This window comes from Leopardus geoffroyi, chromosome B3 (assembly GCF_018350155.1).
Source record: "Leopardus geoffroyi isolate Oge1 chromosome B3, O.geoffroyi_Oge1_pat1.0, whole genome shotgun sequence".
NCBI classification, from domain to species: domain Eukaryota; kingdom Metazoa; phylum Chordata; class Mammalia; order Carnivora; family Felidae; genus Leopardus; species Leopardus geoffroyi.
Window position 1 is genome coordinate 127,073,872 of NC_059337.1, and position 27,554 is coordinate 127,101,425.

Genomic DNA, 27,554 nt, shown 5'->3' on the forward strand with positions numbered 1-27,554 from the left:
TTCTAGTTCTGTGAAAAATGCTGTTGGTATTTTGAGAGAAATTGCATTAAATCTATACATTGCTTTGGGTAGTATAGATATTTTAACATTATTTATTCTTCCAATCCATGAGCATGGAATGTCTTTCCATTTGTTTGTGTCATCTTCAATTTCTTTCATCAGTGTTTTACAGTTTTCAGAGTTGCAGGTCTTTCATGTCTTCCAGATGCAGAAGTTGGGTTTATTTCTAGGATCTTATTATTTTGTGTTGGATTTATTTCTAGGTATCTTATTATTTTTGGTCCAATTATAAATGGAATTGTTTTCTTAATTTCTCTTTTTAATTTTTTTTTAATTTTTATTCATTTTTGAAAGACAGAGACAGAGTGTGAGCAGGGGAGGGGTAGGAAAGGGGAAGACACAGAATCTGAAGAAGGCTCCAGGCTCTGAGCTGTCAGCACAGAGCCCAGTATGGGACTCGAAGCTACAAACTATGAGATCATGACCTGAGCTGAAGTCAGATGCTTACCTGATTGAGCCACCCAGGTGCTCCTCTTAATTTCTCTTTCTGCTGCTTCATTATCAATGTATACAAATGCAACAGATTTCTATACTTTTATGTTGTACCCTGTGACTTTACTGAATTCATTTATCAGTTCTAGCAGTTTTTTGCTGGAATCTTTTGAGTTTTCTATATATAATATCATGTCATCTGCAAATAGTGAAAGTTTTACTTCTTCTTTACCAGTTTGGATGCCTTTTGTTTTTGCTGTCTGCTGTGTCTAGGACTTCCAGTACTATGTTGAATAATAGTGGTGAGAGTGGACATCCTTGTTTTATTCCTGATCTTAGGAGAAAAGCTCTCAGTTCTCACTATTGTGTATGGTTGTTATGCTTTGTCAAATGCTTTTTTCTAAGTCTACTGAAATGATCATATCTCTTATCCTTTCTTTTATTAATGAGATGTATCACACAGATTGACTTGAGAAGACTGAACCACTGTCGGAACCAGGAATAAATTCCACTTGATCATGGTGAATTATTTTTTTAAAGTATTGTTGTATTTGGTTTGCTAGTGTTTTATTGAGGATTTTTGCATCTATATTCATCAGGGATATTGGCCTATAGTTCTCTCTTTTAGGGATGTCTTTATCTGGTTTTGGTATGAGGTAATGCTGACCTCATAGAATGAATTTGGAAGGTTTTCTTCATTTTCTATTTTTTGGAATAGTTTGAGAGGAATAGTTATTAACTCTTCTTTAAATGCTTGATAGAATTCACCTGTAAAGCCATCTGGTCCTGGAGTTTTTTGGTTTGTTTGTTTTTTGTTTTTGTTTTTCTGATTCAATTTATTTGCAGGTTATTAGTCTGTCCAAAGTTTTTATTTCTTCTTTTGGTAGTTTATATGTTTCTAGGAATTTATCCATTTCTTCTAGGTTGTCCAATTTGTTGGCATATATTTTTTCATAATACTCTCTTCAATTGTTTGTATTTCTGTGGTGTTATTTCTCCTGTCTCATTTGTGATTTTACTTTTATGAGTCCTTTTTCTTTTTTTCTTAATCAGTCTGGCTAGAGTTTATCAAATTTTCAAAGTATCAGTTCCTGGTTTCATTTATCTATTGGTTTTTTTTCATTTTTTAAGTTTCTATATCATTTATTTCTGTTCTAATCTTTATTCTTTCCTTCCTCCTGCTAGTTTTAGGTTTTTTTTTGTTGTTGTTGTTGTTGTCTTTCTAACTCCTTTGCATGTAAGGTTAGGTGGTTTGTTTGAGATTTTTCATGCTTGTTGAGGTAGAACTGTATTGCTATAAGCTTCCCTCTTAGAACTGCTTTTGCTGCATCTCAAAGGTTTCAGACTATTGTGTTTTCATTTTTATTTGTTTCTAGGTACGTTTTTATTTCTTCTTTGATCTCCTAGTTGACCCATTCATTGTTTAGTAGCATGTTATTTAACCTTGTATCTGCGGTCCTTCCAGATTTTTTCCTGGGACTTGACTTCTAGTTTCAAAGCATTGTGGTCAGAAAAGATGCACAGCATGACTTAAATCTTCTTGAATTTGTTGAGGCTTGTTTTGTTGGCTAATATGTGATCTTTTCTGGAGAATGTTACTCCTCTCCTCCCCACATTTTATTTTTATTTATTTATATTTTTCCCCATATTTTAAGTAGATGTTGTTCTATTTTACATCCTCTTATTTTGTGAGTTTCTTGACTGATTTTTTGTTTATGGAAGTATTCATGTTTACTGCTTTTATGCTTCCTAACTTCTTACTGTCACTTTTCATCTCCCTTTCCACTCAAAGAGCCCCCTTTAATATTTCTTGCAAGGCTGGTTAAGTGGTCATGAATTCCTTTAGCTATTGTTTGTCTGGGAAACTGTCTCTCCTTCCATTGTGAATGATAGCCTTGCTGGATAGAGTATTCTTGGCTATAGATTTTTTTCCCATTCAGCTCTTTAAATATATCATGCAACTCCCTTCTGGCTTGGAAAGTTTTTGCTGAAAAATCTCCTGCCAGCCTTGTGGGGCTTCCTTTGTATGTTACTGCCTTATTTTGTCTTGCTGCTTTAAAATCTTTTCTTTATTACCATATGTTGCGAGTTTATTTATACCATGTCTTTGTGTGGAACTGTTTTTGTTGAATTTGTTGAGAGTTCTCTGTGCCTCCTGGATCTGGATATGTTTCCTTCCCCAGATTAGGGAAGTTATCAGCTATTATTTCTTCAAGTATAAATTTTCAGCTCCCTTTTCTCTCTTCTTCTTCTAGGACTCCTATAATACAAATGTTATTACATTTAGTGGAAACACTGAGTTCCCTAAGTCTAGTTTCATTTTGCATAATTTTTTTTTCTCTCTTTTGTTCAGCTTGATTACTTTCCATTACTTTGTCTCCTAGGTCATTAATTTGTTCCTCTGTTTCTTCCAGCCTGCTGTTCATTCCATCAAGCATGTTTCTCATTTCATTTATTGAGTGCTTTATCTCTACTCTGTTATTCCTTATCTCTGTGTTAAGGGTCTGACTTATGTCTTCCATTCTTTTCTCAAGTCAAGTAAATATCCTTGTTCTCATTGCTTTAAATACTCCATCAGGCATGATGCTAATATCTATTTCACTTAAATCACTGACCATGGCCTTGTTCTGTTCTTTCATTTAGGATAAATTTATCTTTCTTCTCATTTTTTTCTAAGTCTCTATGGCTGTTTTTGTGTGTGTGTGTGTGTGTGTGTGTGTTAGGAAGGTCAGATATATCTCCTTTTCCTGAGGGCAATGACCTTATGAAGAAGAGGTCCTGTACTGCCCTGTTGTAGAGTGTATCTTGTTTTCCAGGGCCTGGTGCTTCCTGGAGTGTCTCTAATGGGTGCTACATGCACTCTGCTGCTTTGTCCTGGCCACTTTAATCTTCAGGCCAGTCATCTGCAGAGGGTCTCTTTGCTTATTGGTAGCAGTGTTTGGTTCCTGGCCTGAATGTGACATGTTTTAACTAGGTGTGCTCTGATATGCTTGTGAAATGAATTCTGTCACCAGAACTGAGGCTCCACAAAACTCCTGACTTGGGAGACCTGGTGTGAGCATGGTTTTGAGCCAGTCTTCTAAAGGAGGGGGCCAGCTGGAGCACCTGGGTGGCTCAGTTGGTTAAGCGTATGACTTCAGCTCAGGTCATGATCTCACAGTCCATGAGTCTGAGCCCCACATCGGGCTCTGTGCTGACAGCTCAGAGCCTGGAGCCTGCTTCAGATTCTGTGTCTCTCTCTCTCTCTCTCTCTGCCTCTCCCCTGCTCATGCTCTGTCTCTCTCTGTCTCAAAAATAAATAAAAACATTTAAAAAAAATTTTAAAGGAGGGGGACTGCTAAGCTGGGACTGATGCAAGCAAGACTGAGAAGCACTATTCCACCAGAGAATGGGGCCAGGGGAAGGTCAGAGTGGCAGGGCTTGGTGTAAGCAAGTTAGCTAGCAAGTGTGGGCATTGTGCTGGTTTCTGCGGGTGGCCCTGTGCTTATACTGAGGGGTGGGGGAGGAAATGGAGCCAGTCAGTTCCTTTGTTCCCAGACCGGTCTCTCCATGAAGGCTGTCTCTCTGAGATGTGCTCCAAGATCCACAAATAATCTCCCCATTATGCACCCCAGGCACTCTTCAGGTCACTGTTTCCCTACTGTATGTTTGTGGGTTGTTTGCTTGCCTTCTCTCCAAGAGCAGCATGATGTCCTCTGGGCTCCATCTCAGCCAAGCCGGTTGACCTTTAAAACTCCAGCCTTTAAGCCTCACTAGTTGTCAGAAGTCAAGAAATTTTCCTAGCCAATTTCTAGGGGGGGTTCATTTTCCCTGTATGTTCCCCTAAATGCTAGTCTGTCTCTTACCCTTCTTTGTTGTTTTTTTTTTTTATTTTTTTTATTTTTTTTTTAATTTTTTTTTTCAACGTTTATTTATTTTTGGGACAGAGAGAGACAGAGCATGAACGGGGGAGGGGCAGAGAGAGAGGGAGACACAGAATCGGAAACAGGCTCCAGGCTCTAAGCCATCAGCCCAGAGCCTGACGCGAGGCTCGAACTCACGTACCGCGAGATCGTGACCTGGCTGAAGTCGGACGCTTACGCGAGATCGTGACCTGGCTGAAGTCGGACGCTTAACTGACTGCGCCACCCAGGCGCCCCTCTTACCCTTCTTTGTGATTGTGGCTCCCTCCCCACCTTGGCGGCCATAATCCATTTCTCTCATAAACCACATCTCCACACTTCCTACCTTCTTCTATGTGACCTCTACCTTTAGTTGTGAAGTTTGTTCTGCCTATCTTCAGGCCAATTTCTGGCGTATTTAGGATGATTTGATAGTTATCTAGTTGTATTCATGGGGTAAGGCAAGCTTAGGGTCCTCCTACTCCACTGCCATCTTCAATCTGTAAGTGTTTAACTGTCTTAACCAGAGAATTCACATTGTTTTAAATCTTTTAACATTTTGTCATAACTATGTTCTTTAGAAAGCTATTTATAAAAGCTTATCTAAGCCATCATTTTTTTTAACAAATAAAGATAACTGAAGAAAAGATTGGCTATACCTTCTATCCAACATTACAGAATGGTAATGGCAGAAACTTATGTCTACTTAGATATCCAGACATCGATGCATATGCTCATTCATTACTTTGGTCAGCCCCTGTTACTTGTCATTATTCTGTAACTATAAATTAAGTCACCTTTCCAAATACGTTAGCAAATATCATAAAATTATTTTGGGTTTCTGTTCATAGCTACAATTACTGAAAGTATTCACCTTTTAATGATGATATTTTTTGGTACATTAATAACTACATCATGTTGAGTGAGACTGATTGTCCTCCACAACAGATAGTGATACAGTGCTTTTCCAGTGAAATTTTCATAACGTGCATAGCTCGAATATTTGTCTCAGTCCTCACATCTTGAATTAAATAAACAACTTCACCCATATCATCAAAAGTCATGTCCAACCTCTGGGTTTGTTTTAAATTTCTGTTTTACACGTTCACAAGGGCCCCTGCAAAGAAACAAACAAAAGAATATAATCTTAGAATTCCTTTCTTTACACAATCAATTAGGATAGTGACACCATTTTTTTTTGTCCTCTTCCTGCTTATTTTATAACTCAGACAACTGAGCCAATGTTCCTTTTCCTAAATAAGCCAAATGAAATATAATGAAACCACTCTTATTTTTCCATATTGTGTTGGCATAAATTATGCAGTAAAGAAACCACCCTCATTTCTTAATGAGGGCTCATTTTAGTGAAGCCATTTATATACCTGCAAAATATTCATTTTCTGTAATTCTACCAGACTTCTCTAGAATGCCTACTGTGTAGAGTCACCATGCCTATGGAGATAAAACATACAGGCTCAGCTTTCAAAAATCTCAGAGTTTTAGATGGGAAATAGATAAATAAATAAAATGTGGTATAATAACAGAAGTGTGCACAGGGTGCCAAGAAAGAGAAGAAATTCTAGAGGATTTAATGTCAAGTCTGTGACAAGGAATTGTAGTACCATTTTCCATCTCTTTTCCAACTTTCTTGTTCTGTTTAATGGAATCAGAAGAAAAGGTGATTAGCAAATATGTGATGGGTAGGAATGGGGATGAGTGAGTGAGTGAGTGAGTGTGTATTAGTAAACTTAACTCCAGTCTGAAAAATATTTGTTAGGAGTAAAAATCAAAAATTTTAATGTCAAAATGATAACTGCATTCCAGGAAAGGTTGGTAGTATCCACAGTCATTTGCTTGCAAATGAAAAAGCAACCCCACCCCTTGAGCGCTAGCCCTCACTGGCAACTTTACAACCCCTATCTGGTGAGATTAACATGGAACGCTTTTTCCTTTCTTGCCTAGAGTACACTCTAGGAATTTCATTTAACTTTCCCACAGACAACATGAAATAGAGAAGAAATCTAAGCAAAGGCTCTAACCCTCTCTCTTGCAGAGTCAGTGAATGAACACTCTGAATAGTCATTCACATAGCTGATAACTTATCCTCCACTGGATTTCCTTCCTGTTAAAATTCAGACAGGACCCAGCTGAACTCAAGTAAACTGGGAAGTAAAGTTATAACCTAGATCAGTAAGTTCTGTTTCGGCCCCATCAGCAAGAATTGCTTAACAGCTCTTAAACCATAAGATTCCTAATATCACAGAGAGATAGCATTCTGTTCAGTAGCTAATTACCAGGGAAAATGAACAAGCCTCAGCCTAAGCCATGTAAAACTTTAAAACAAATCATAACCCTTATGGAAAAAGCCCATGTAATGAAGTAGACCTAAGATAGGATCATTTTTTTCCATCCTCCATGTAGCTACCTAATAATAGTAATTATCATATTAGACAACTGGAAAGTACTGTGGTAAAAATTCTTTAACTGCTACTATTGAAACCACATACGCCATTTATAACATTGCTTATCAGGCATTGGTAGTAAACTTCCATGTCTATTCTGAAATCCTGTACTCTCCTTCATCCCCCAATCTGTCATTCAAGTATCTGGTGTTAAAATAAGCAAATAACCAAAAACAGAGCCATGCCAACCACGCACTACTTCCTTAAACCACCAAAATGTGTTATATTTCACGGGAAGATGCAAGATCTTCACTTAACGTGTTTTCTCCTATAGAAGATGAGGCAAGCATGGGGAAGGACAGAAAAACGAATTTCACTATTTCGGTTCCAACACAGTGAAGGGGCAGTGAGTAAAATCTGGAAAAGATCAACTTCATCATGGAATTGCAGCTTTTCATGCCACACTGTATCCTTTCCCACATTTCCAAGTCTCTATCGTAATTTATAAAGCCCATGAATACTTTATATCATCACATTTCCTCCAGGACCTCTTTTATATTCTATACTATGCTACTGATATTTAACTTGGATAAATTGAGTGTGCCACAGGCATGAGAACTTTGCAGTGGACATCTAGAACATATGCATTCAAATTTGCTCTTGATGCTTTAAGTTTGAAACTGAAAGTAAGGTTACATAACAAAATGCCGTATGTACGGCATTACATAACAAAAAAATAATATGAAAGTGACTTAAGCAATAAAGAAAAATTACTGTTACAGGTCATTGAGGTTAACAGACATCCAGGTCCCAGGTTTTCTTCTATCTTCCATTTGTCCTCAGCATATTGACTTTATAGTAGGTTAACCCTCATGCTTCCAAAAGGGCTGCTAGAGTGGCAGACATCATATCAGAACACAACTATAACCAAAGCCAGAAAAAATATGGGGCATTTTTCTTCATAATTTTTTTTTACTACACAGAGGAAACAGTTTCATAGAAGCCCCACCCCAGCGGACCTCCCTCTTGTTTAGTGATATTATATCTCATGACTATGCCTAACCAATTACTGGTAAAGAAAATGGAATTCCATATATGACTTAGAATTATCATAATTTGCCCTATCACCTGAGTACGACCCCCTGCCACAACCTTCCCGAAGTCCATGCCCATGCAAAAGAAATATATAAGCAAAATCAGGAAGCATAAACAAGAAACAGGAGGATCTGTTATTAGGAAGACAGACAAAATTTTCTCCCTACTTCCTCATATGATGTTAAGATACCTTTTATCAAAGCACAGCATTCTACACGTCTTGACTCCTGTGTCTGTGCAGGCATCATCATGTGTTTTTAGTGGGAGAATATAGTAGTGCCTTTCTGGAGAACGATCTGGAATATGTATAAAAATCCTTAAGGGTATATAGATTTTTTTTTTCTTGAGCTAGAAATTCTGTATCTAAAAACCTTATCCTAAGAAAATAATTACTTTTATGAACAAGGTTATATGAATAAGGCAATTAAAATGGCATTATCAGTATTATTTTTGCCAACAGTGTTTATAAGTAGCATTACATTGATGTGCACTAGAATTCTAAAAATGTCCCGAAGTATTTGGTATTCTGTGATCTGAGTTAGTCTGAGAACCTAGTAGTATTTCTAATTACTCACAATAGTACTCCTCTGTTGTCAATGTTAGATGTCTGTTCACATGATTCCCACTATCTTTGTACTACCATAGTGATGACCTTTATGATTTTAGTGGGGACTAGTGTTGGGTGAATGGATCAACAACAGGTGTGTGACAGACTGAATTATTGCCTATACACAAGATTACTCAGGAAAGTAAAGAATTTATTTATTGCGTATACAGCAAAGCTTCATACACTATCATGACATTGCCTCTATCTACCAGTGTTACCAGGAAAAAAAAAAAGTAAGAAGTTTTCTTTATCATCAGAGAGAGTTAGAGTCAGCCACCATATGTGTCTCTGCACTTCTACAGTATTATTCTTAACCAAGAAAACACCAAAGATTCCAACTCAACGTTATTTAAAGTATGCGGATAATGTTACCATCCCACTTTGAAATATATCACCAGGGCATGGACCTGAAGCAAATTACAACTAATATGACAATGAGCAAAAACAGACAATTTCGATATCATTGACCATTAAATTTCATACAAAACCTAGATAAATCCATTTGAAGAGATGTATAATTCAGAATAATCACTTTCTGATTATTCACAAACAAAAAAAATGGCCATTTTACTCATGAAATAGAGACAATAAAATGTGAAACAAGTTTCTGCCTATGAATTATTTCGATGAATGTCTTTTGAGTTTCATGAAGTCTTTTTCTCAGAGGAAAGATGATATAATTATTTAGATCATGAGATATATATTTTTTCCATTCAGTTTTGGCTATTACTAATCCAAGAAATCTGGAAAAGTTTTTATAGATCCAAGTTACTTTCACGTATGACTAGCCTAACAATAGGAGATCTCAGATTGCTTAGGGACACATTTTCTTTCAGATAAAACAGCATTTTCACAGAATGCTTCGTCAGATACTTGGCGGTTCCCCTGCCTTCTAAATAAGGACCTTCCTCAGCATATGTGGGAATTGAGAGATTGCACACATTGGTTAAGCTAGAATTCGAATAGTCAGCCAACATGTGGAAGACATCAGCTCAAGTTATTTCAGTGATCTCACATTGGCAAATATGGTGTTATGACTGTTTCCAGAATAAACAGATCATTCTGCTTGAGTTGTACACCCGTGTGTGAACACATGTAGATACACAGGGATTTGAAGAAAGCAGAGTAATGAAGGCAGAGCAGAAACCCAAGAAAGAATGAAGATATGCATCACTGGATGACTATAATCATACAAGATGACCCACACCATTGGCTCAAGTAGTTGAGTCATAAAGATGAGCAGTCAAAGGAAACATGTAGGAGAGGAGAGTGAGAAAGTGGAGAAAGAATCCATTTTCCACTTCATCTAAATTTCATTCATATGCATGGTGAACCACACCAAAACTTTAAGAATTTTTAAACTTGGAATCTAAATGACCTTATCTTAAGATTAAATTTGGAAAATGTACAATTGGGTTTGCAGGTGTGAGAAGGGCCAGAATAAAATGCATTGACTGTTTAGATAGCAAATACTGGATTGGCTCTTCCTGAAGGAATCTGGCTGCCTCCTTTTACTGACAAGTTCCCTTATAAATAATATTAATGTGAGAAGAAAGGTACTTGTTTATTGAAAGTCTCTGACCAAAGAAAGCAGGAAATACCTTGGGTATAGCCAAGCTTTGGACATTCTTCAAGGACTCCTGAGAGTCAAGACAGACATTTGGCTTCGGGAAAGTTATTTCACTTTTGAAACATTACGTTTGATTTGGAAAATTAGTTACTAATGTTACCAAGACTGAGAGAAAGATATATACCAGCCTTGTTCCCATTCTCCTTTTTAAATATCCAAGTGATATTTAACTGACCTTTCAGGAAGGAATCAAAAATTAAGACTGAAGTTTAAGGATTTACCTGAATCGTGGAAAAAAAAAAAAAAAAAACAAAACATGGTACTAAGAAAAAAAAAAAAAAAAACACATGTCACTCCACTCTCCACCACCACCTACAACCCCCACATTAAGGTCATCCTTTAATGATTTTATATTTCAATCAATCAATACTGTGTCAATAGCTACATGACTTCATCAACAAAATGGGCGTGATAAGATTATCTTAAATTTTTATAATAGAAGTTTGGCCAAAGTGCTTGTCTGATCTCAGTTAAGTAATTCTTAAGGCACAGTCTATCCATGAATTACATATTTTAAAAAAATGCAAACTTTAGTCATAGGAAATTGGATGTGGGTGAGAGGAGGGAATATTTACTTTGTTTACTTCTTTTGAGTTTTATTATTTTCATTATTCTTTTTTCCATTAATATTGCATGAAAATAGGGGCGCCTGGGTGGCGCAGTCGGTTGAGCGTCCGACTTCAGCCAGGTCACGATCTTGCGGTCCGTGAGTTCGAGCCCCGCGTCAGGCTCTGGGCTGATGGCTCAGAGCCTGGAGCCTGTTTCCGATTCTGTGTCTCCCTCTCTCTCTGCCCCTCCCCCGTTCATGCTGTGTCTCTCTCTGTCCCAAAAATAAATAAACGTTGAAAAAAAAATTTAAAAAAAAAATATTGCATGAAAATATAATGCAGGAAATAGTAAGTACAAATTAACTTGGCTCCTCTGCTAAACTTCTAAAATAAGTAAATTAGTTAATATTCTACTTAGTTGAGTATAAGAGAAACCCAAAATTATAGCCTAAATAAGAGAGAGTATATGTATTACCTATATCAATAAGGGCAAGTAATCCATTACTGCATTTAAAAACTGACTGTGAAGTCCACAGGGACCCAGTTTCCTTACAGTTTATTATTTCACAACCCACTAGATATGACCAAATTTGTGTACTAGACAGCTAAATGACAATAGAGAAGAAGGGTGCAGGGGGATGGGAGAAGTAGTAAAGGACAAGCACCAATAGTATCTTAAAGGTGATGTAAGAGTGCCTGGGTGGCTCAGTCAGTTGAGCTTCTGGCTCTTGATTTCATCTCAGGTCATGATCCCAGAGACATGGGATTGAACCCCACGTTGGACTCCACAATGAGCATGGAGCCTGCTTAAGATTCATTCTCTCTCTCTCTCTCTCTCTGACTCTATCTCACTTTCTCTCTCTCCCCCTCTCCCCTACTCATCTTCTCTCTCTCTCTAAAATAAAAAAAATTAAAAGTTATCAAGAAGATAATATAAGAAACCCACAGTTATGTCCTATTGAGAATTAGTCATTATCTGTTTTGCTAAAAGGAAGGCTGATAAGTTTGTTCATTATTTTAGGTGTCTAAAATTCTGTTATTGTAGAGGAAAGGTACATTGAGGAAGAACTAATTGTTATCAGTCTATCCCATAATAATGTAGTTTGGAAGCCTATGACAAAAAATCCATGTTTTTCTCTCCAACACTGAACAGAAGCAGCAAGCATGGCCGCTACAAACCACCATCTGACACGTCAATTAATATTCCATTAGAAAAATAAACAAGTAAATACAATTTTCACTAGCGAATTTTGAATCTCCATAGTTGAAAAATTCTGAAGAAACAATAAAATGCAATGTAATGTTCACTCTCATCTAATTCTTTCCCTTTCCCCTTGGAGTTTGTACAGATGGTACACTGGGATACTTCGTTATGTTCAGTGAGGAAGCATGAAAGACTTTCAATGTTCTTAGGATCTAAAACTAAGTTGAAATTCCTATTAGGTCAAGTATGTTTACAAATGACAAATATGAGATTCAGAGAGTGGTTAATCAAAATTATATAATTAACACCCATTGATATTCTGAGTATGAAAGGTGAAGGTTTTTCTACTTTTATGTTTTGGCATATTTTTACTGTGAACCGAAGTGTCAAGAGTTTCTAAATTTAGGGGCGCCTGAGTGGCAGAGTCGGTTGAGCATCGGACTTGAGGTCACCTCATGATCTCACAGTCTGTGAGTTCGAGCCCCCCCGTCGAGCTCTGTGCTGACATCTCAGAGCCTGGAGCCTGCTTTGGATTCTGTGTCTCCCTCTCTCTCTGCCCTTCCCCCGCTCATGCTCTGTCTCTCTCTCTCTGTGTCAAAAATAAACATTAAAAAAAAAGAGTTTCTAGAGTACAAAGCAATAAGGTAACATAAGAGTAAATAAACCAAGAAATGAAAATACAGCTATATTCAGTGCCAAAACTATGTTAAGCTTTTTATCATTAATGTTTGCCCAATGACTATGAAATAGTGGCCAAAGAAATTACAAAAAAAGAAAAAAGAAAAAAACAGGGAATGCCAACGTTCATTTCTTCTGATGCAAAAAAATATTAACTGATCTTTTATATAAAAGCTTTCTCATGTGCATAAACACAGTGTTCATAATTTCAAGTTCATCTCAGCTTAGAAGAGTATTTATTGCAACATTCAGGAAAAATAAAATGAAAAACCATACACTGACCCATATGTGTTGAGTCAAAAAGTCATGGGAAGGTTGGAACCTTTGGGAAGGGTGGTTATTACACTTTTTTAATCTTCTTTCTCACTATGGAGTATTTTCATGATGCTGATTATTATTACTTTAAATGTTCTGTCTTCGTTTTTCTTTTGAGTTCTAGTTTCATTTTTGAAATCAGAAAATAGTGATCCATAAAAACAAATAAACAACAAAACCAAATAAGACATAGTGCCTTTTGTGTCAGGCCAGAAACAAATGCGTATCTTGGAAATACAGGCCCTGGCAAGCACGTTTCATTTCAAATGTGCAGGTTGGGAAAGGTCATTTCATTTACAGAGAACAACATCTGCCTGATGGACTTATATCTTCAAGGGCAAAAACAGTAGTAGCAAAAACATATGAGGAGCGTCTTCCTCCTCCTGGTTAATTCTATTTACTGTTTTTAGAGACTGGGCCCTCTCAACTGAGAAGAAGAAATTAAGTGTGTCTAAGACTTGGTAACACCTATCAAACTGTCCCAAAAGACTTTTCTAAGGCTTTGGGATGCCTTAAATTTAGGGTCCTCAAAAGAAATCAAACTAAGCTCAAATAAGAGCTTTTTAAATTTCATATTCCTCTCTATCAAGAAGTAAATTAAATATCTTGAGATCATTACTATTTGGTGATGATTCACCTGAGATTCAGACAAGATAAAAATCCCAGAGAGGGTTGGTAGCTAAGGGCTTAAGACAACAACAATTTCCCAGGAGAATAATTTCTTAAATCTGAAAGCAGACCTGGATGCCACAACACATTATCCACTACAGTCAACCCCTGTGTCACTTAGATCTATTTTTATAAATTCTGAGAGTAGCTTCTCTAGGATGCTTAAGCCTCTTTGGGGAAAAAAAAACTTATGAGAAGATTTGTGCAAAAAACTATAACCTTCACGGATGGAGCTGGCCATAAGACCACAACTGATTCTCAGTGTTTCCTCCTCTGCCTAATTTCTAGATCTCCCCCAGCTTTTCACTCCTTTATTGATCTGGGTGACTTACATTGTTAGGGTGATGTAGATCTGAGCCCTACTCACCATGTTTTTCTTAGGCCATACCTGCTACATTTGTAAATTTACCATCAAAATAGGCAGAAAAGAGTAACAAAAAACCCTCAGGTGCATCAGCTGAGAGCCACAAACTTGCCTGCTTGAACTCCTTATGTAACAGAAGTCTTATCTTACCCTAATTCTAGTTTCTGTGTAGAGAATAAACTACAGGAGGGCAAGGATGAAAGCAGAGAAGCCAGGCAGCTATTATTGAATTACAGAGTAGGAAAGAGAATGTGTGTGTGTGTGTGTGTGTGTGTGTGTGTGTGTGTGTGCGCGCGCGCGCACACGCGCGCGCTCGCGGGAGTGGGGGGGCGGGGGGTGGGTGGATGGGCCAGGGTGGCACTAATGTAAATCGTGAAAGGTGGTCAAATTATGGATATATTTTGAAGGTAGAGCTAGCAAGATTTTTTGGTAGAGTGGATGTGAGGTATGAGATGAAGACCACAATCAAGAATGATTATTTTCTAAAATGAGAAAGTCTTGAGGACTCTCTTTTTTTTTTTTTTTTTGACAGTGAGCTGCTTTCATGTACCAAAAAATTCATTTTAGAAACAAGGTTATACTCTGTTCTTATAAAATGGGATTCCCACTGTAGCAATGTTTCTAACAATAATACTAGCCATATTTTTCAGAAAAACAGGAGTAAAATCTAGTTAACTAATGTCAGTTCACCTCATATGCGGAGTTGATTTGCTAAATTATTTTTAAAGAAAATTTATAAAATAATATTAAAAAAATTCACAAGTGACTCCAGTAGACTTCTTCAGCTTTATCTCTTACCTCTTCTTTAATCTCATGTTTCCAGTTATCCCTTCTTTTCCAGTAATAAAGAACAAATTGCAGTATCTGAAAACAGCATGGTCTCTCTCACCACTATGCAAAACTCTCCATCTCTTAGAACCTTTCTTTAAGACTACAATGTGATGTTAATTCCTTTATATAATCTTTCCTAATATCCCTATGGCCACTCTTCCCTGAAGTTTTTATGTGTCCTGACATGTCTCATGGCATTTTTCTAATTGTAATTGAATTATTTCTGTAGATCCAGAGTTCCTTGAAAACAGAGAATTTATCTGATTAGTTACTGTATTCCCAACACCTTGAGCAATTTCTAGCATAAGGAAAGTACCCAATAAGCAGTTATAAACACAGAGATGACTATTACCTCTTACCAAATCAAGGGTGTATCAAACAAATTACTAGAGGTCAAATTTAGAGCAGGTATCTGAATTTTATAGTTCAAAATAGTCACCTAAATAATTTATTAAAAATAAAGATCAAAAGACCACATTTTTGGAGATGCTGATTTTGTATGTTTGAAGTAGGAGCAGTGATGATTTTCACCACCCAAACTTATTAGACACCCTGGCCTAGAGGTCTCAGGAAAAAGAATAAAGAACCAAACAAAGAAAACTTCTCCCATTCTACCATGTAAAGTAGTATGATTGACAGTTGGAATTATGAGGGAAAAAGGGAGATCTAAACCCTAAATCATTATTTTTATTAAAAAAGGTCACAATCTACTTACAACAAAAAAGCTAACAACAAACTAGAGCTAGAATTGAATTGCATTGTAACACATAAAATGTAAACCAACTTCACATTCTTATACCTATAAATTTAAGAATCTTTATTTTTGAAAAGTTGATTTAGTGGAAGTTTATTGAAAATTGTTATTTGTTATTTTTTAGCCATTGAAGAGTTCAAAATTGTATAAAAGATTTTAATTGCTAGACTGCTGCTCGGTGTATTACAGTTGAGATTTTATTTTCTGTAATTGCACATTGAGACAAATTTTTTAAATGACATACAGTTTCAAACTCCAAAAGATAACCTTTTTACATAGGAATCAGATATATTTCCATCAATTCCTCTTTTTTTATGGTAAAGTATATAAAAGGCAGCATTCTCCAGAAAAACTTCTAACTTGATTTCTGTTAAGCTTGAATTCTTTCTCTTTTGCCCTTCTAAGAAAGAAAATATTTTTTTCTAGAGGAAAACATTCCTAAAACTGGGGTGTTTTTCAAATCTATCTTTGAACAGGAGAAGTACTGACAAGCATAACCATCCAAAGTGAAAATACCTTGAAATATACGAGCCTCTTCATTTTTCAGCAACGGAGTAGACACAGAGCTGAGGTGTCTCCAGGGAAAACTGAAATGCTGTGTTAATATTTTTATTTCTTTAGTATCAGTCAGTTCTAAGCAAATGGCCATCAGGCTTTAAGTTAACTTTAGTACACAAAGTGCCAGCTCTAAATGTAATGTCTTCAGGCATTAAAAAAAAAAATACCCCAAGGAAATTTTTCTTCAAAAGAACAGATCTCACATTTTACCTTCAATTATGCAAACTACCTTGAATTGCCAATAAATTAAAATTAACCTGTAAATATGTGGACAATTGGCTGGAGCCTCTCAGATATCAATGTCATCCTAATTCCTTTTCAGGTGCATTTTATTCTCCTGCCATACATTGGCAGGCCCATGCATCTGTCTTTAGGCAAGCAATCATTTAGTACATGCCACACTCATACATTGCTGTAAACCCCAAGTAAGTAAATGAGAAATAGGAATAGAATTTATGATGAATCTTCAAGTTCCTAATTTCATTTCTTTTGGTTTATCATGGCAGGCTTCAGATGGCTTTCCTGCATCTAGTTTCTCCCCAATTTATTTCCTCTTTTAACCATAGGCAGATTAATCTTCCTGAAACTTCACTTTGATCATGCCACCTCATATTCCAGAATCCACATTACTACCCATTGCTTATAAACCAAAGAATATGCGAGATTATTTCTTGGCTATGCCTTTAATCACACCATCTATTCATTCATATAATGCATTCTTATTGAACCTCAATTGCGGTTGATTAAAAACCATGGCTACAATATTTTGCAGCCCCTTTCATCAAGAAATAGAGATGGTTTCCCCATTGCTTGAATCTGGGCTAGTGACACAACCTGCTTTGATCAATTCATGAAGCAGAGTGATACTGCACACTTCTAAGACTGGGCTTTAGAAGTGTCACAGATTCTGTCATCACCCTCTTGGAATGTGGCCCAGAGAGCACAACATAAGGAAACCAGTCTAACCCACTGGAAGTTGAAAGACCACGGAGGAAGTAGGAGGCATCTTAGCTGACAGACAGTACCGATTGCCCATGCATGAGTGAGGTCATTTTGCACTTCCAACTCAGGTAAACTTCCTCCTAAGTGCAGCCACAGAGGTAAGCCTAGGGGAGGCCAGAAGAAGGACTGCCCCCTCCACCCCCCAAACTGTGATGATACTAATAATGTAGTACTGTGTTAAACCACTAAGTACTTGTTGTTAACTATTGGTAGTTTGTTATGTAGCAAAATAGTTGATACGGTAAGCATGTGGTAGATATATTTTTAGGTGCCGGGTAGTCATTAATAAAAAAAAAAAAAAAAGCACCTTGATTACAGTTAAAGCCTAGCAAGCAGAGAATGGCAAAAATAAATAAATACATGCACAAGAAAATACCATATCAAAGCATATCAAGCAGTGATAGATTTTGCATAGAGACTTAAAACAGGATGTAAAAGGTACAGATCAGAGGTAATGAGAGCTCATTCTAGGATGATGTAACAAATCAGAAACCCAGCATTACACCAACCTGTAAGAATTTTGGGTAATTGGCATTTGGTTCTCTTGTTTGTTCAGTTTGGTTTGGTTTGCTGTGCTTTTAATAAATCTGAATACTTTTAAGTGGAACATGCCCTCTCTACTTAGATAACAAGCCGCCTCAGTCCTGGTATCTTCTGTCTAGACTCTTCATGCATTTCTTAGCCATCCTATCCTGAGTATGCCTTGCATCTTAAATTCTTTGGTTGATACGATTCTCCATACTCGGGCCAGGGTGTTGCTTTCCCTCTGCCTCCAACAGCTCTGCTCATCCATTAAAACTCAGTTCAAATCACATTTATTTCCATAAAGCCACCTTCTGTTTCCCTAAGCCTACTCTCAAAAGTGTATTCCCTCTTCAAAACTGTAAAAACGGAGATCTCTCTCAGTAAAGGGCATAATACCTATTCTGGTAGTTCTGGTGAAGATTAGAGATAATTTATATAAAATGTTTAATGTAGCTCTTGGCACAGGACACAGTTAAAATAAATGATGGAAACTATCCTCGTAATCCTCATCAGCATCAGCATCAGTGCTTTCAGCATTGTGTTTAACTCTTCACTCAAATATAATTTATTTAGGGCCTTTAAGGCACAAGTTATGGTACTAGTTGCTAGGAAGACAGAAATGAGTTGTGCTCTATCATGTTATCCGTCATGGGTTAATGATCATAATCCATGGAGCACTTAGACCTGGATGTCTGGAGCTTATCCTGAGCCCAGTGCTTTGGAGGATCCCTCCCCAGCCCTCTCCTAGTCATGGTACTTCCCATGAGGCCAGGAATCCACAGGACCAGGAAATAGGCCCACCCAATACACCTCTTCCAGGCCAGTGCTTCTCAAACTATCTGTGGTGAAGAACCCATTTTTATTGTGCCCTCTAATTTCCAATCGGCTGTGGAGAAATGCTTTTATAAAATATATTAGAAATTAATTACTGGGGAAATTAAATCTAAAAAGCTAGCTAACATATAAAATGCAACCCCCATTTTTTTTTATTCAACAGGAATTAGTTCTCCAAATTGCTACAAAAGTGTCTAAAACCCTTACATCAATTTATGCCCTTATGTTGTTACAAACCAATAACATTTTTCTTTTAAAAAAATGTTTATTTATTTTGAGAGTCAGAGAGTAAGGGAGGGGCAGAGAGAGAGTGTAAGAGAGAATCCCAAGCGGTTTCTGTACTGTCACCATAGAACGTGATGCAGGGCTCAGTCTCACAAATTGTGAGATCATGACCTGAGCCAAAATCAAGAGTCATACACTTAACTGACCGAGCCACCCAGGCACTCCCAATAACAAATGTGTTTCAAACTAACAGTGGTCTGCAGGATGCATTTTAAGTAGTCTTGTAATAAAAACTATGTTCCTAGGACTCCAGAATTCCATCCCCACATAAGCAAAACGTAGTAAGTGTCAGAGTTAAGTAACCATGGTGGGAAGGCAAAAAATGAAATGAATTTAGGAATTATTACTGAGATGGAAATGGCAGGATATCAATTATAACCCATAATATTTGACTCTTATTATTTATGTTTTTAATATAAATATTTTTGTGCCTCTCAGATGTGGCAGAATTGACACGAATATGTGCTTAGAGCAGCACTAGTATAATTAAGAGCCTCAATACAAATATAGGACTGTCTTACTTCCAAGCTTCTGCTCTTACCTTGTACCATTCCACTATTTTCTCATTTTTATTGTGTGTTTATGCCTCAGACACATTCTTAGATTCCTGTCTAATCTGATTCATGGGATATACTTAGTAAAAATCTTGGAATACTTGTGCTACTTAACAAAACTGTGTGTATCATTTCTTCTGGCCAAAGACACCATGAAAAATTAGTTGAACACTAAGGGCTCCAGGAACAAAGAAAGTTTGAGAGCCTCTGATAGAACATATTTAAACCCCACCTTTGTATGGGTTTTATATATATATGAATATATATATATATATATATATGAATTGAATATTAGCCACCAAAAGAATGAAATCTTTCCATTTGCAACAATGTTGATAGAGCAAGAGTGTAATATACTAAGTGAAATAAGTCAGAGAAAGACAAATACCATATGATTTCACTCCTATATGGAATTTAAGGAATAAAACAGATGGACATAGGGGAAGGGGGAAAAAGAGGGGAGCAAACCATAAGAGATTATTAACTATAGAGAATAAACTGAGAGTTGATGAAAGAAGGTCAGTGGGGATGGGCTAAATGGGTGATGGGCATTAAGGAGGTCACTTGTGATGAGCACTGGGTATTATCTGTAAGTATCAAATCACTAAATTTGACACATGAAACCTTTTACACATATGTTAACTAGAATTTAAAAACTTGAAAATAAATAAATAAATAAATAAATAAATAAATAAATAAATAAATAAATAAATAAATCCATCCATCCCACCTTCATTATTAAGTGATTTATAGTTTGGGGCAAGTTTCTTTACCCCATGCTCCACTTTTATTTTTTCTAAATGTGGTAACTATAGTACCTACTTCCAAGGTTTTCTATAAATATTAACTGAGGTTATACTTAGAAAATTGCCTAGAAAGTAGTAAGTGCTCTGTAATGTTAGCTATTATTTTTTCTGAGTTTGCAACCCCAGTTCACATCCTTTCAAAGCACTGATATACTTTGTAAATCCAGTATTACTATTCGTGGTGTGTGTCTTAAACAGTTATTCCAAGATAATTTTTTTAAGGTTATTTATTTGAGAGAAAGAGATACAGTACATGTGAGAAGGAGAGGAGCAGAGAGAGAGGGAGAGAGAGACTCCCAAGCAGGCTCTGTGCTGTCAGCAAGAAACCTGATGTGGGCCTCGACCTCGTGAACTGTGAGATCATAACCTGAGCTGAAATCAAGAGTTGGATGTTTAACCAACTGAGCCAACCCGTGGTCCCTCCAAGATAATTTTTTATTAAAAAAAAATAATAATGTGGTATATTTCAAAAGAAACTACAGATACCCACTATATCTGTTATAGAATGAGATAATTAGATGAATAGATGTACTGGAATGCATTTTTATTATTTTGCCACTTTCCAATTTATTTGAAAAAGGTACCTTTAGAGACATTGGCATGGGTACTACTAAGAACAGAGCCAAATAGAGCCCTATCATGAACAAAGCTATAAAAAGTTAATTTCTCTATTTGTCTGAATCTCTCAGCAACACAGATAGTGATGTTTAACAAGGAAGACTACAAAATGCAAGTATAGGCAGCTTTATGAAATCAAACCAGGTGTTGGCAAATTGTTTCTGTAAATGGTGAGAGATGAAGTATTTTGGGCTTTGCGGGTCACACCATCTCTGCTGCAACTGCACAACTCTGTAATAATGCAAAATCAACTGTAACCAATACATAAACCAGTAAATGTGGCTATACTTTGATAAAACTTTATTTGCAAAAGCAGGTGGCTCATCATATTTTGCACATGGGCAACAACAGTTTGTCATCTCTGTTCCAAGTTATGAGAGAATATGAATCTAAATAAATTGGGATGATTGTACAACTGGACTTAGGGTGTTGGGAGTGAGTTGCTCCAGGCAGTTTTGATTCTTTTTGTTGTTTTGTTTTGTTTTGTTTTGTTTTGTTTTGTTTTGTTTTGTTTTGTTTTTTTGGTGTGTGTGTGTGTGTTGGGAGGGAGTGGGAGAGATCCACCACGATCTCTCATGGGTGAGTCTGCCTTGTTTGGGGGTAGGTTTTAGTGGGCTCATATTTCTATAGATATAAGCTATGCCTTTCAACTCAACCTTTATCAATGATAAGATTGATATTTTGGCCTCCATAAGCCTTACTCCTTTGTCTCATCTCTTAGTTTATAACTCAAGTAACAACAAGAGATGCTCTTTATCAGGCCAACTGGAGACTTCAGAGTTGAACACAACACACATGAACAGTGTTCCCATAGAAACCACAGGAAGAGATAAACATTGGGAAAAGTAAAGAATTATTAACTGCTAAGGACTAAGGGTACAAAACAAAATAGCCAACAAGAAATAGAACTTCTACTCCTGGAAGTGAGAAAGCAGTAGTGCTCAGAAATGAACCCCCTGAGAAAGTAACATTTGGATTGAGCTGGAAATGATGAGTACTTTCATGAGGCAAGATGGAGACTGAGAAATCTCAACTTGAGCAATAGCACATGCAAAGGCCTTGATAAGAAGTAGCACATGATATTCCAGGATCAGTCTGTCTTAAAACATAAGCAGGAATAAGAAGTGAGAGAGATGGTGCTGCACAGGGAAAAGAAGCCAGTTCACGAGGGGGCTGATAGACAAATACTGTAGTTGTTAAAGAGCAAAGGGGAGGTTTTCTTGGTGTTTAAGTTACCTAGTACCATTATTGGAGTGATTTATTTTTAAATGGAAGAAAAGGAGCTAAAGTGGACACTGACTGAGGATTTAGGAACTCAGTAAATAATTCTTTATTTTTTTAATTTATTTTGAGAGAGAGAGTGTGTGTGTCTGTGAGTGGGGGGGGAGAGAGAGAGAGGGAGAGAGAGAGAGAATGAATCCAAAGCAGGCTCCACGCTGGCAACACAGAGCCAGCAGGAGGCTAGAACTCAGGAACCTTAAGATTCTGACCTGAGCCGAAATCAAGAGTTGGACGCTTAACCAACTGAGACACCCAGGTGCCACCCCCCCCCCATAAGTAATTCTTAGACATTCATCACCTCCTTGTTCCTTTTCATATACCCTGATGACTGTGATTTATATTTCACTGAGAAGATTTTAAAAAACTAGAAGAAACTTGCCCATTTCCATCATCACCTCTTAAATTGTATGAGTCCATTTCCATATCCTTTGTCTCCTCTTTAGATACCACGCAGGGAAGTTCCCTCTCTTCTACCCAAGGCTAATTCCTTAATCTGTTCGTTAGATCTCATTTCCACATTAGCCATCAGCCTTCCCATTTATCTGCTCCCTTCATTATTAGCAGAGCTTTAGAAGAAGTCTACTTACTATGCATTTTCAGGTTTCTTTTCAGCTGTTTTAATCCCCACCAATATATTCTAGCTATCAAAGTCATCGATAATCTTTACAGTAAAAAAATTCATTCTTATTTGACCTATCACTATTTGGAAAAGTTGAATAAAATTTCCTGCAAAATACTTTGTTTTTCTTGGTTTCTGTTATTCTACTTCCTCTTGTTTTCTCTGTTACTGGCTAATCTTTCTGGCTCATTTTCCAAGCTTTTAAATATTAGATTGGCTCAAAGATCAGTCCTTAGATCTTTTTCTTTTCTCTACTTCCCTTCTATTCTGCTCCCTTCTCTATTTCTTTCTTTCTCTAAATACACTTCCTGTGGTACTCAGCCACTCTCAAGGCTTCACATACTACCCATTTTGTTGTTGTTTTCTTCCAGAAAATCACTTCCCTGAATACTAAATCCATATGCCCAACTGCTGGTGCAAAACCTGCTCTCAACTGATCTCTTATCTCACCTAGAGACTATAAAACTGCGCTCTCATAGAGTTTCTCAGTAAAGGGAAACTTCATTCTCTTAACTGTTGGCCAAACTTTCTTGGTGTCCTTCACTTCTCTGAGTGTCTTTCACCGACATCCAACCCATTAGCAAAACCTTTTGGCTATACCTTCAAAATGTGACCATAATCAAATGACTTCTCAATTTTTGCATAATTACCATTGTCAACAAGTTCATAAATAACCAGATTAGAACCGATGAATCATTGAAATATTAATTAGTAAAAGTTTATTGTGCCCACACCAAAAAGATTGGGAACTCTCTAACCAAATCATGGAAAGAGGCTCAGGGTTATACTGTTATAAAGCAGACTCTATCATGAGAAAGCAGTGACTATTCTTCACAGTGATTAGTTATAATAGTAGTATTTTAGTAAATGATTTAAAAAAATGGTCAATAGTTACCTCATGTCAACCTTGGGAAACAGTTCAAGTTTGCTTATGATTTTCAAAGACATAGGCAAGAGATGACCCAAGTCAAGTTAGCCTTGCAAAATAAGCTAAATTAAGCTTTGCTTGTATGACTAAACTAAATTGAATTTTCATCTCTTCAGGGAATTTCCAAGGTTGGTCTCTGTTTTTATTTTAATACCATCTTGTCTCAAGCCAGTTCTCCTGTCTTTCTGGACCATTGCTATCATCTCCTACTGTTCTCCCTCCTTCTATCTTTGCCTTTCTACATCTATTTTCCATACATAAGCCAAAATAATACATGACAAGTGAATAAGGCTGTGACATGATGTTCAAAACCTCAAATGACTTCCCGACTTACTTGGAGTAAAATCTGATGATCTTCCCCTGGTCTCAAAGGACCTCCAGGTATAGCTCCTGGTTGTCTCTCCAGTCATATATTCTCCGATTCTGTCTCACTACACTGTAGCTATGCCAGGATCCTGGATGCCCCATGAACACACCTCTTGCCTCAGTGTCTTTACACAAGAACAAGTGGTTCTATTTTCCTGAATTTCTCCCACCTATTTGCATTTTTTACTCACAACTGTTCCATATAATGTTTTTATTTTTTTTCAAATTTTGTTTTTTGTTTTACTGATACTTCATGGAAATAATTCCATTTAAAAATGATTCAGAACACAATTACAAATGAAACACAAAACACATGCATATACATATATACTAATATACTGCCCTTGACCCACTAAATTGATTTCATATCCTCCTTATTTATAGTTCGAAGACTACAGCTCTATGAAATGGTACATATGTAATGGTAATTCTTTATCATATTATTTCTACTTTAGTCTTTTGGTAGTACTTTTCTTCAGCTTATATATGTTTATATTTGCTTACATCCTTACTTGCACTTTACTAAAATGGACACTCAGGATTGCAGAAAACTCTGTTTTGTTTAGAACTGTATATTCTGCATCTATCACAATGGCAGACACTTAGTAATCACTCAAAAGGCATGTGTTGATAGATACTTCAGGCATGAATATATTTATGAGATATGTACTAGGCTATCATCACAAAGTTTGAGATGGACTAGATTTCAGTCATGAAGAAGAAAGTTTTAAGGGTCTGCTTTATGATTCTGGCTTATTCAGCTAGCTAAATTGTGATGCTATTCCCTAAGGAATAACACTCTGCTTGAGACAAAGTATTTATAGGAAAAACACAAGTTCAGTTTGGGATTAGTTGAGGTTGAGCTGCTTTAGAGCATCTAAATGCAGACATCAAACCCCAAATCACGTGAATAAAATCTTTGCAGGTCCCATTCAAGACATTCAAATTAAAAAATTCAAGTTCAATATGTCGTTTTTATACTACCTTTTTCTTTCCCATATCTTTTTTTCTGTACAACTTTTTTTCTTAATCACAAATCTAAGAATACAGATTATCCTCTCTTCCACACATCCTGAAATATGAAATTATACTTTCTCATTGTAGAAGCCATATAAGATAATATTTTGAAAATTTTAAAGCTTACATAGTTATGTGGATAAATAAGAAAAAGATGAAATTTCCCACAATTTCCCTGACAAAACATATTGGAATCTACAATATTAATGTCAGAGAGATATTACACTTTTTAACTCGGAAATTGGATGGGGCAGATATGGAATAATTCAGAGCCCAAAACTTCTCAAGCTATTGATATGAATATCACTGAGTGAAGTCATTGCTGTCACAGAGGTTGAAGTCCTCGGCTTCCTGGCCAGAGGAGTCCTGGAGGGGGAATGTGATGAGTCAAGCACTGGCTGACTTGAGCATAATAAGCTAAGAGAACAGGTTGTCCTTTAAGTCCAACCACTGTCTCTTGGGCTATGCCTCCCTCTTGCTCTCAGTTTGCTTTTAATTAAACACTAAAAAGTAGCAAAACAATACAAATAAAAGGTTTTGTTGAGAAGGACTTTAGGCAACAATCCCTGAATGTTCAGTAACAGTAGTTCTGCATTATGGAAACAATACAATTTTGGTTAAAAATTTTTGAGAATTGCAGAGTTAAATAGAAGTTGACTTCTCCAGAATTCTTCAATAATACGATAATGGGCATTTTATGTCTCCAAGAAAAGTATCTAACATTCAGATGATCCAAAACTTTTCTGACAATAAATTGTTTTTTTACCAGACAACATCTTTAAAAAATGATTCATGGGACATATTGAGACATGCTGGTATGGATTGTTTTCTGATGGCTGTTATATTAAAAATTACATTTTTAAAAATAGATATATCACCAAGAAAGACCCAGATTATGGTAGGAAGAGAATAAGGACATACTTCTGATTCTCATACATGAACATTGTCATTTTTTTTTATTTGTAAAAAGATAACAGTCACCATAAGCTAGAGAATTAAAAAGAAGAAAATCTTATATTCTGCAGCCTCACAGAGTGTTTACGGGCCTGAGGATATCTAAATTTTGAGGATCTTCCTTTTCACTTAAATTTCTTCTCATGTCCTTTTATTCACCTCTTTTTCTAAATTTCTTTTTTTTTTTTTTAATTTTTTTTTCAACGTTTCTTTTTCTAAATTTCAAACACTGCAGAGTCACTGCTCCTTCCTGCTTAGTGAAGGAATTATTGCCAATGGACTCCTGCAGTTCTCACTTGACGCAGAAATTAAAGACTTGCTGTATTGTTTTTAAGTTTCAAGCATGGCTTCTAAAATCAAGGTTCAAACATTTTGTTACTACCTGTAGCTAGAAGCTTAATGGCTCTTCTGAGGGCAAATTATCTATGTTTCAATGAAGGCAGACTCTTACCACCAAAGCCCCCACATTCATAGGATAGATAAAAAGAACAGAAATATCACTTGCATGTTTACACATTTTGGATGGCCTGATTCAAAGGCATCCTTTGGGGACAGAAAGAATCTGGTTGCAGAAGCAAAGTGAGATCACAGGATCCTGAAGGATTTTGTTGTTATAGAAAAAACTTAATAGGGCAAGGATAACAGATTAAATATATCCATAATAAGAGTGTTTGGTTCATTTAGGACTGGGGAGATTGGGGGTGGAGAAGTGCATTTTACACCACTGTCACTTGTCACAGGAAGGCATGTGTGCATTTATAATTGAAGAAAAAATGAAGTAGGAGTGTTAAGACATCTTTCCTTTTTTTAACACAATTGATAAAATCTCTGAAATAGAGTAGGTGTCTGATGGTAGCTTTTTAATTTTTAAGTGTTAGATTTGAGGCAACTGACAGCTTTTCAGAGTAGATATTTATTTTTAAGTAAATCTGAACAAAGAGGTTAAAGGGGAAATTTAATGTCTTTTTGTTTCTCTTTTAATGTGAGAGTTGGGGATGATGGTGGCAGGTGAGATGTGCAGTTTATGGAGCAAGCAGGTACATATTATTATTGTAAAGTTTTAAGAGATATGGTGATGGATTATATGCTATAAATACTATATATAGCATATTAAAGATAGTTATTTTTTTCTAATCATACAAAGTCCTAAGTTAGTTGCTCTGTAGGAATCATCCTATTAGGAAAAAAGAACTTTTGACAATTGATATATGCATATCCAACCATACCATAAAAAGCTAAAGAGAAGTCTGGAAATGTGCAGTGTTCCACTTGAGTATTCAGCACTTGCATGTGAGGAAATTATACCAGGCTGAGAAAAGAGCTGCCCAAAAGGCTTAGCAGGAAGAATGCCTAGCTTTTGCATAATGCCTAGAAAACTATTGATTTCACCATCCAAACTGGAAGAACTCATGATTCATGGCACATTGGGTAGGGCCCACATATTTATTTTGTCTCAGTACTAGGGAAAATAGTCTTAGAATGACCATAACTCTAGTCCCTCGTAACAGATATTAAAAGCAAGACCATCTCTTCCACCCAGATAAAACTATTTCCATATAACATAATTACATGCCAGAAAAAAACTCAAGTTTATTAATAAGAATTTTTAAAAATCTAGCTCCCAATAAGGTAAAATACAAAATGTCTAACATCCATTGAGAGATTAAGCCCCACATCTGTCTCTATACTGAGCCATACAGCCTGCTTGGGATTCTCTCTCTCTCTCTCTCTCTCTCT